We start from the raw sequence: 10,257 nt of genomic DNA, 5'->3' as shown, positions 1-10,257 counted from the left end.
GCATGTGAGGCCCTAGCACAATGACTTCTTGACTGTGTAAAACAAAGGTTTTCCCGTCGCCGATAAGGAGGGAGTGACGGCGGCGCGCTTTTTGGCTTGCTCTTGTCCTAGTAGTCATACTAGGTGGTCTAAGCATGTGTAGATTTATTCTTTTTCACGTCTCGTGTTCGCCGTACTGCCACGACTGTTGATGAATAGACGGTAAGTTATTCACAGGGAAACCCTTGTTGAGCGTGTTTGCGAGAGAGAGAGATAGTGTGCGTGTGTGATATGTCTAGAGACTGAGGCAATGATAACAGATTCTTTGTTGTGTGTGGAGGATAGAGAGAGACATGTACATGGGGCTTTGTGTTGTGTAACGTGGAGACACATATACATAATTAGAGAGTGAGTGTGTGAGATACACATGCGGACATGGGGAGAAATGAGGATCTAGATTAATGGGTGTTTGTGCGCGTGTTTGTGTGTGAGAGGGGGTGTGTGTATGTGGAGTAGAGAGACCACTAATGATGTAAACCTAGTATAAGGGAAGGGGGAATGGTGTGACATGTGTAGTAGCGGGATAGCATGGGTGCGGGCCGGGGGAGCATACTATTTGGAAGAGACATCGAGTGTGTGTGGGAGAGGGGTGTGAGAGCGAGAGAGAGAGAGAGAGAGAGAGAGAGAGAGAGAGAGAGAGCTAGCGACATAGAGAGAGGGGGCGTTTGTGTCCATAAATGGCGCATAGATAGGGAGACAATGTTGATGTTGTTTGAAATTGGCCTATGTACGGAGACGCAAGGGAAGCGAGTCATTGTGTATGTGATAGGGACTTCATGAGAGATGTAGAATAGATGGTGTAGAGAACAATGTGCGAGATCGAGAACGATGATACATTAGGGAGCTATGGAAAGAGTCACGACATATATGTATACAGGGAGGAGCTGGGGCGGGTCCGCATGTGGGAGAGATAGAAAGAGGAGAGTGGTGCACAAGGAGACAAAGTGTGCTTGTTTTGCAGTGGGGGTGGTGTGTGAGGTGAGTGTGCGAGAACCACCTAACTAGGGAGACAAACGTTTGGGGGCGACGTTTTGTGTGTATGGGAAACATACACTCTACATAGTGTGCGTGCTTGGGAAAGAGATGTCGGGAGACCTAGCTAGAGAGTGGGGGAAGAGATGTGTGCATGCCCAAGAGACAAAGTGATAGAAACCTATATTGGGGTCCGAACTTTAGAAGAGAGAGGGGTGTTAATGTGCTCGTGTGTTGGTGTTTGGGGGAGAGAACGACTTCTCTGTGTGTGGGGGGGGGGCGACGAGGGGTGGGGCGACGAGGGGGGGGGGGGGTTGGCTTCAGATCGAGTGATGTGTCTATATTTGAGGGTCTTTAGCATAATTGAGATATACATGGTCAATAGTGTGTGCACTCATGGTTGATCAATTTGTTTCACAGTTTGGGCTATGAGATAATGATACTTTTGAACATGCGTGATATACCTTGATGTACCAGAATTACAAACCTAAGATTGGAAATTTGGAATTCGACTCCATCATTAGCTTTTGTAATTCAAACGGAGGTACATTTTTTAAGCCGGGATTTCGTGATTTCAAATTCATATATCAAACCTAGAGATATACACATACGGGCATGTTCAAACTTTATAATCATCCACTTTATTCATACACATAAACATTTTTGCTTTTTTCATCATATTTAGGATAAACACATTTGGAATTTCATTTGAATTGGACCGTATGATGGTATTTGCTTGTAGTAGCTCAATGATCCATATTTGAATTGAATGGACAATCTAAGTTTCGAGTTGGAGACATTGATTTTCAAAACTTGCACTTTTTTGCATGCAAAACAAACAAATTCTCGGCCATGATATCATAGTCGGCCGTACAAGAGCAGAATATAATTTCAGGCGCCAAAAGCTTTCAAACTTCCTGCTCACATCAGAATATCTCGCGCCCGAAAGTTTAGCCCTGCGATATTCCTGCTTTACCCCTGCCACATGAACGGAAAAGGGCTGCTTTGGTAACTCCATTGTTTCCCCCTCTTTGCCCCCAACATTCTTCCCCACAGCCCCTCCCCTTCCCCTCCCCGACCCCCCAACCACGGCAAGCCGCCGAATCTAGTCCTCCGCCGCAGCGGTGGACCTCACACCCCGACGGATCTACCTTCCGCACCTTGGAACCCCAAACAGCCAACTCACCACTTCACCGGAGCCGCTTCAGCGACTGGCTTGTCCACCGCTCCAAATCTCCTTGACCGCCATCATGGTCCACTGCATCGAATCTGCTTAACCGGCGCCCTTGTCCACTACAGTGTAGGCCCTTCACTGACTCCCTCGTCCGTCCCTTCGCTGCCCTTCATACAAGCCCTCGTCCGTCGCAACAAATCCGCCTCACTGAAAGCACTATACAACGCGCCCGCCGAAGCCTTCGTCCACTGCACCGGACCCACTCCACGGACGCCATATTCAACTCCACCGGCCCTGCTTTACCGACGCCGCAGCCTCATTAGGTTATTTCGATCTGTACTCCTTCGGTTTTTCTCTTTATCGTGCAACTGTTCACTTACCACATATGAGCTTTCTTGTTTGTCGACAGGCGCTGCAAACGTAGCACTGGAGCCGCTTCAGCGACGGCAACAGCCGGCCCAAACTCAACCGCAACACAAGCACCATCGAAGATCCTTAGCCATCAAGTATGCCAACGATACCCATACGCCGCCGAGAATCAGGTACTATTATCCAACGGCCGGCGCCTACGTTCACTTTCTTAGCATAAGCACCGCACCTTTGAATTTCTTCAGGGCATCATTCAGTTTTTCATGAGACGCGTTATTCTGCTTGCACCTGTAGGGCCATACTTTTGGCAGTGAACATGTTACATGTGCTAAATTACATACCAGTGCACATATAGTTAATATGCTTTAGTTTTGTCCTAAGTATTACTGTACTTCCTAGATATCACTGCCTACTATTTTACTTCTTGCATGCTATATTTATGATAATGGTGTTGTTCTGATGCCACCTGTTGGTTCCATCAGACGGCTTCATGTTCTCTATGCTTAATTACACATCAGCAAACTAGCATGTGGTTCCGCTGGTTTTTGTTCGCTTTACCCTACATTTTCTGATGCTAGCTATTACATCACTGCTCCGAGCCTCTGTTCATTACTTTTTTTTGTGTTCTTGATCTTCCCAAGTTGCATGACTAATTTGATGCTTCTATTAATTATGGAGCTGCCAACCCCATCAAGAAAAATATTTGTTCTTTTGGGGCTGGCACCTCGAACAAGCATAAAAATAGAGGGAAGCGGATATGTTGTCGTGTATGCACACACCCTTCTTTCATTAGTTTAGATGAACCATTGATGATCAATTCAAACCAGTGCATGCGATTAAAATTAATTTTACCTAAATAGAGGGTGCAGAATAAACTACAACAAGTAGATTTGCAACCACGGGATGCTGACGATATCTTCAAAGAACATTGCAACAGCAGCGAGGCTTCATAGCAACATATGGTAAGCTAGTGTGTTTTAGTACATGTGAAATTTAATGCGTGTGGGATGCTTTCTTGGCTTGTGCCCTCGACCTGTAATCCTACAGAATAACAAATAGTTCAATTGTCTGCTTTGCTGTATTGCTTGATTCGAATGCTTGTTTGTTCCTTGTTACGCTATACCTGAGTTGGCCAATATGTCAGCAGTGCCTGCTGTACTATCATAAAGAAGTGCATGCCTAGTTCATTTGAGTCCTTAACTTTTCCTCTGAACTTCATCACAAGACTGTCTTCGTAGTTTATATGAGGCCACACTGTTAAGTGCTTTCTCAGATTATTTCAACTTCTTAGATGCCTTGGCAACTTAAATATAGCGGTGGTACACTCCTTTCAACTAGGCATGTCAACTGGGTCCTGTTTAATCACGATTAAAGTCCACTAGTGGTATGATAGTTCAAAAGAGTTTTTGTTTTTTGAGGAAAATGAACAGGGAGCTAGCAAAAAGTAACTAGATGGGACTGGCGGAAGTCGTTTATTTGCCACTTACATCCCTAGTTTCATCTTACCATTTTAATTTCTTTTCGGCTGATGCTGCTTCGAACCATTAAATATAGCTTGCCATGCTCGGCAATAATTCGTATGTCGTTTACCATGTAAGCTTACTGCCTGGATCATGCGATAACTATCTTTTACTTATGTGCAGCGGAAACCTTTCAGGATGCCATTCACACCATGACACAATGTACAACCCCAGAATCTATTTGTGGAAGCAGTGCGCCATCCATGTTACCAGATGGTAGCAGTTCAGAGGCAACACCGCCGGAGAGCAGTCTGAGCACAGATATTATAGTTCTTGAGGCTCTACTAGAGGCAGAAAGAGATGGTGTGGCTGCCATGAATGAGGTAATCTCGATCTTGAAGCTCGAAATTATGCAATTAGCTGCACGCATTATGCAAGCAACCCAAGAATTGGAGGAAGTAAGAATGTTGCATTTGAAGACGGAGGAGGTCCTGCTGCTTCTGCTATCTGAAGCCCAGGGTAATCCCAGGTCTTCTTTAGATAGCAGTTGAAATTGTCATTAGATTATTGTACTTGCATGTTGTGTCATGTCTCTGAATGGATTATGTTGTAAGACCCCCTATGTTGTCCATGTGTTGTAATGATCGGAATTTTTTAGGTGAGGTAATCCTCAGTACTTTTATGATTGACATAAGTTGAACTGTTTTCGTGTGAGCATATTGTATTGATGAAATAACTGTTTGACTCAAAGTGTATCCAACCTACTGAATTCGAAGATTGCGGCATTTCTAAATCATAATCATATATAAAGGTGGAATAAATCTTTGTTGTGGTTTTGAAGAAATAAATAACAAAACGTAGAATTATCTGTGGATATTCGTAATGGAATAAAAATTAGATTTGGATTTAGTTGCCAGGGCCCAGGGCAAACGTGAAGGCTAATTCTCCCAAGTTTTGAACGAAGCGGCTAAACACCCACTATCATTTGTGGGCTGCCCGAAGCAAGTGTTTGGGAGATGGAAATTACTGTCTACCCCTGACACTTGACATCCTTATCGACCGGATTTACACTGCTGTCGATAGGGGTAGACTAGTAACTTCAATTAGACGTGACACGACGGCCTCTGAGCCCATTCAGACACGGTGGGCGCCAAACGTGGGCGGCAAAACACATTTGATTCAAGCTCGTTCGAAAGACATGTGTCTCTCCCTCCATTTCCCCATTCATCCACGGTGGGCGGCAAAACAAACTCTCCTCGTCCGAAATCGATGTAGGCTAATATTTTAAATAGGGGCAGATGTGTAACTTCCCTCAGACGTGACACAACCGCCCTACCTGTCAGCCCCATTCATACACCGTGGGCGCCAACCGTGGGCGGCAAAACACCCTCTCCTCGCCCAAAATCGTTACCGGCAAATATTTGGGAGATGCGAGATTACCATCCTATCCCCAACCAACGTGATGTCCGAAATTATAAACGGGGGATAAGTTCGTAACTTTCCCACATTTAATACAAGCGTGTCCCAAAGTTTGAGATCCCCCTCCCCCTCCATTTCCCCATTCATACACCGTCGGCGCCACGACAACCTCCCCACCGCGGCCAGCCTCCTTTGTCCGCCACCCCATCCTCCACCTTTCCGGAGCCGCTACCCCTACCCCGTCGTCCACTGCAAGAGATGGACGTCTCTCATCCACGGCGCCGGACCAGGATCCTTTCATCGCGTCGTCTCGCTTCATCGGCGCCGTCGTCCACCTTGCCGTTGCCGCTCCTATGACTGCCTCATCCACGGCAACAGGATTTATTCCCCGACCCGGCCGTCTGACATCTAAAGTCTTCTTCCCCGCCGCCGATAGCCATCGCACCCGCAGCACCCTCAACGTATCAGCAGGGGCCTACACGGTGTCGCAAGAGAGGTGGTACTCTTCCATATGTGCTTAAGTTATTGATCTCACCTGGAAAATAGATCTTAAATTGTTTACTGTACTTTTCTTGTCCGTACCAAATCGTAGTGGCTAGTTGAATGGAAACATTGGTTGCGAAGTAGCTTTGTCCGGTTTGCACCTTCAGATCCGCCATGTCACGGTCACTATACTCGTAAAGCTTATGGTTTCCCCCTTTATATTTACTACCATCATCGTAGGTGCTTCACTACTTCGTGTCATGCTAGCACTGCTCCTCAAGACATCAACCCATCAAGCGAAACAACATGCCACTCATAATTCCAAAGCTTACGTGTTGAAATACGAATCTGGTATGATGCTCATATTACTAAAACAGAGAACGTTTAATTGGTCACCTAATGTTCCTATATTCATTTCGAAAAGCATGTGCGCCACCCACTGGTCCAGCTAGTTCCACTTTCCTGATTTTACTCTTGATGCTTAGGGTTTTCCCCTTTTATCTACTCTACCATGATCTGCGTAGGTGCTTTCTGTCGTACTAGCATTACTCCACCCTTCAAGCTAAACAACACAACCCTCAAAATTCCAAAGCTTAGTTGTTAAAATATGATTGTGATATGATACTGATATTAGTTAACAGACACATTTAATTGGTTAGCTAAAGGTCCCACTTGAGTTTCCAAATGCATGTCGCGACATATAGAGAGATAGCAGAATTGCATTTCTTTGTCACTTGTTGACTGTACTTTCTTGTCCATACCAAATCTTAGTTGTTATTTCAAAGCAAACATCGGTTGCTAACTACCCTTTGTGCGGTTTGCAGCTTCAGATCTGCCATCCCACTGCCACGGTCAACACTATACTCATCATGCTTACGGTTTCCCCATTTTATGATGACCACGATCAACCTACGTGGTTCGTGTCGTAATAGCACTGCTCCACCCATCGAGCTAAACAAGCTTAGTTGTACAAATTCAAATCTGATATTATGCTGATATTAGTAAAACTGAGAGATGTTTAATTGGTGAGCTAAATGTTCCTACTTTAGTTTCGAAATGCATGTGAGCCACATATGGAGAGACCGGAAGGAATATTATTTCTCTGTACGCTCTGGTTCATCATGGGTGGCCAACCAACATTGTATAGAAAGACTTGTAATATCTTCAATCTGCTTGCTCTTCCGCTCTTCTTTAAGATGATCCTCTTCTCTTGCAGTCGACTGGTCAGGTCGAGTTATTCTCCCTTAGTATATTTTGAATCTGTCAGGTCAGGTCGACTTTTTCTTCTTTATATGTTGAAGCTGTCATCTATGAAGTATCGTCACTTCTGGAGCTCTCATATTTTGAGTAGTAGGCCACATTATATTAATGCACACACCAAATTACAACATGTCTGGCACCTCTTAGAAGAATTGCAGAGATAGCACAAAGGGGTTTACAGGGAGGAAGTATTGGATTAGAATCACTTCTGCATTACAAAGATAATCTCACTTGTTTTTATGTTTTCATGCATGTCAGGTATTGAACATTATCAAAATGAATATGAGAATGGGCGCACGAGAGGAATATTGCGGAACAATCCACTGGCTAACAAACTTGGCATGGTGGAGGATGGCCTATCTTATTCACCCATCAAGGTGCATGCTCTAACTTGCCAAGGTTGTATTGGTCGCACATATTTTGCATCTGACCTCTTGCATTACTTCTACTTTGTTACACCATCTGCTTAGTTTAAGCATCATATGTGAGTATATGCCATACCTATCCATTTTCGGTACCTATTCCATGTGTCTTCATACTATGTTTTTCCAGTCAAATGTTGTTCTTTCGTAATAGATGTCCAAAAGGAAGAAGGTGAGTGCAGATCCTCAAGGAGTACAAACTAGGTATTTGGAAAAGGTAGTGATACCTTTTAAATCAGATAGACCAGCAGCCACAAAAAACACAGGCCCAACTGTAACAGACTTTACCCCTACTCCAGTGGCCAAACCCGTATTAGAACTGCTGACAGCCTAGCATCAGGTACTGTCTATGATATCAATTCAAAATTTGAACTCCTAAATTTCTGCATGTACCTTACCTTCTCTCTTGTATGAAAACTAATTTCAGATGAATCTCCTTGCTCAAAGGATCATAGGATCTCACGACAATATTGGGCTCTGCAATGCCCTTGTCAGTACCTCTTGCCCTTTGTCAGCATACTTACACTCATTGCTGTTTGATTATGTAGCATCACTGTAAATGTTTGCTTCTTTATCCTCCCTTTGCTTGAAATTATAAGATCTATATTTACTCTTAGATAAATGTAGAATTAACACAATGGTTATGAAGTTTTGGATTTCTCATGTAAGTACCTGTTGTCATGTACTCCCTCTGTATCGAATTAGTTGTTGATCAATTGGATGTATTTAGAACTTAATAGTGCTAGATACATCCATTTGAGCGACAAGTAATAATGGATGGTGGTGGTATTACTGTACATGCATCGCAAGATAGTTGATTGTCTAGCATTACTCTGCATCTTATCTGCCCTGCCCTCCACTTTCTCCAAATTATCATATCTACATTTACTCTTATCAAAATGTTGAATAAAGCCAATGCCACTGCACACGTTGATGTCTGCATTCCTCTTGTCAGTACCTTTTGCCTTGTAACGCTGTACTTAATTAATTGCTATTTGATTATGTATCATCAGTCTGCACCTGAGCTTCATTATCCTCTATTTATTCCAATATTATTTGATCTATATTTACTCTTTGCAAAACGTAGAATAATGGCAACGCTTATAAAGAATTTTCTTTGGGGAATTTATTGAATTATCTTTCCATCAACATGGAGAAGGGCTTTGTCCAGCCCGTGTTAACATGTAATGTAAGTTCATCCTTCTCAAGCCTTCAAACTTTGTTCTAGTATAGATTTGGATAGGCATCATTTCCTCCACTGCTGTTTACATCTGATTGGATGTTTGCAACAACTACCCATTTTAAATTGTAGTTCTAAAAACATGTTCCTTATGCAGAATTTTAAATTGTGAAACCTGTTACGTGTCTCCTTGTTTCTCTTTCAGAGTCGTATCTCTTATGCCAGGCAGAACTTTAGGAAAGATGGTGAGCCAACCCATCTTGAGGACAGCGAGATGACCCCAAGGTCCTGTCTTGATGAAGACAGTGAGTTGAAGCTACTCACCAGCAGGTGTGAGACAACCTCTGTGCAGTTGCTCCCTCAATCAGTTCGACTTGTTCAGTCTCAACTTAAAGCGGAAACGCTTGCTTCAGCTCAGCCCCGACTTGAAGTCAAAGATGTAATGAAGATGTCAGGGGACTGCCTTGCGCACTATGGTGCCATGCAGCTAGGGATGAAGCATCTATCGTTGACACAACTGAAGTCTCATCAGCTTGTTCGGCTGCTTGTGGGGCCCGAGCTTGCCAGGTCTAGTGCCTTCTGAAGTGCTCACAGTTTTGTATATTATTTTGTCGGCGCGTTTATATGCACTGGTGGCGACCTTTGATGCCCAGTGTATGTAATCCGCGGTCATGTTGCGCTTTATTATCACCGGTAGCGAACTTTGATTCCCAATGGATGTAATATGCCGTAATTTCTTTATTGTATAGTCTAGGTTTATTATTTGGTCGGTATGCTGTAATTTAGGCCAAAAGGTTCAGTGGATCTTAGTGTTGTCGGTCTTCAGGCCGGCCCGTTATTCATATGGGCCAAAACGTGGGCCTATAATCATCTTGGGCCATTAGCATGTCTAAACCTATAGTAGTTTCCCGCCCTTAATAGGCCATGGGCTACATATTTACTGTAGTGACACTGGGCTTTCTACGGGACATAGAAATAATGGGCCTTCTACGGTCCGTACAAACAATGGGCCTTCTACGGGTCATAGAAACAATGGGCCTTCTATGGGTCGTATCATCAATGGACCTTACACGGGCCGTATGATCGATTTGCCAAACATGGGCCAAAAACAAACCGCATTATGGCCGTAAACGGGCTAGAGTTGGAGTCATCCGTTCATGGGCCGACCATAACGGGCCGTCGTTAATAGGCCGTATTTGATGACGCTATGAAAACGGCCCAACGTATTGACGGGCCACAAATGGGCCGACTGTAACCACAGGCTGAATTTGGCACACAAGCAGAAAATGGCAGTAACGGGCCGTAAGTAACGGAATGCTGGAAATGAGCCCAAGAATAAATGGGCCCTGAGAAGGCCGAAAGATAACATGGGCTGCAAACGGCCCAATGGATTAATGGGCCGTTAATGGGTATAAAGTGATACACTGTTCATTACGGGCCGTTAATGGGCCAAGAGTTACAAAGGGCCTCATATGGGCC

This window comes from Aegilops tauschii, chromosome 3 (assembly GCF_002575655.3).
Source record: "Aegilops tauschii subsp. strangulata cultivar AL8/78 chromosome 3, Aet v6.0, whole genome shotgun sequence".
In the NCBI taxonomy this organism is placed as follows: domain Eukaryota; kingdom Viridiplantae; phylum Streptophyta; class Magnoliopsida; order Poales; family Poaceae; genus Aegilops; species Aegilops tauschii.
The sequence above is the reverse complement of the archived record's forward strand: the minus strand, read 5'-3'. Positions refer to the sequence as shown.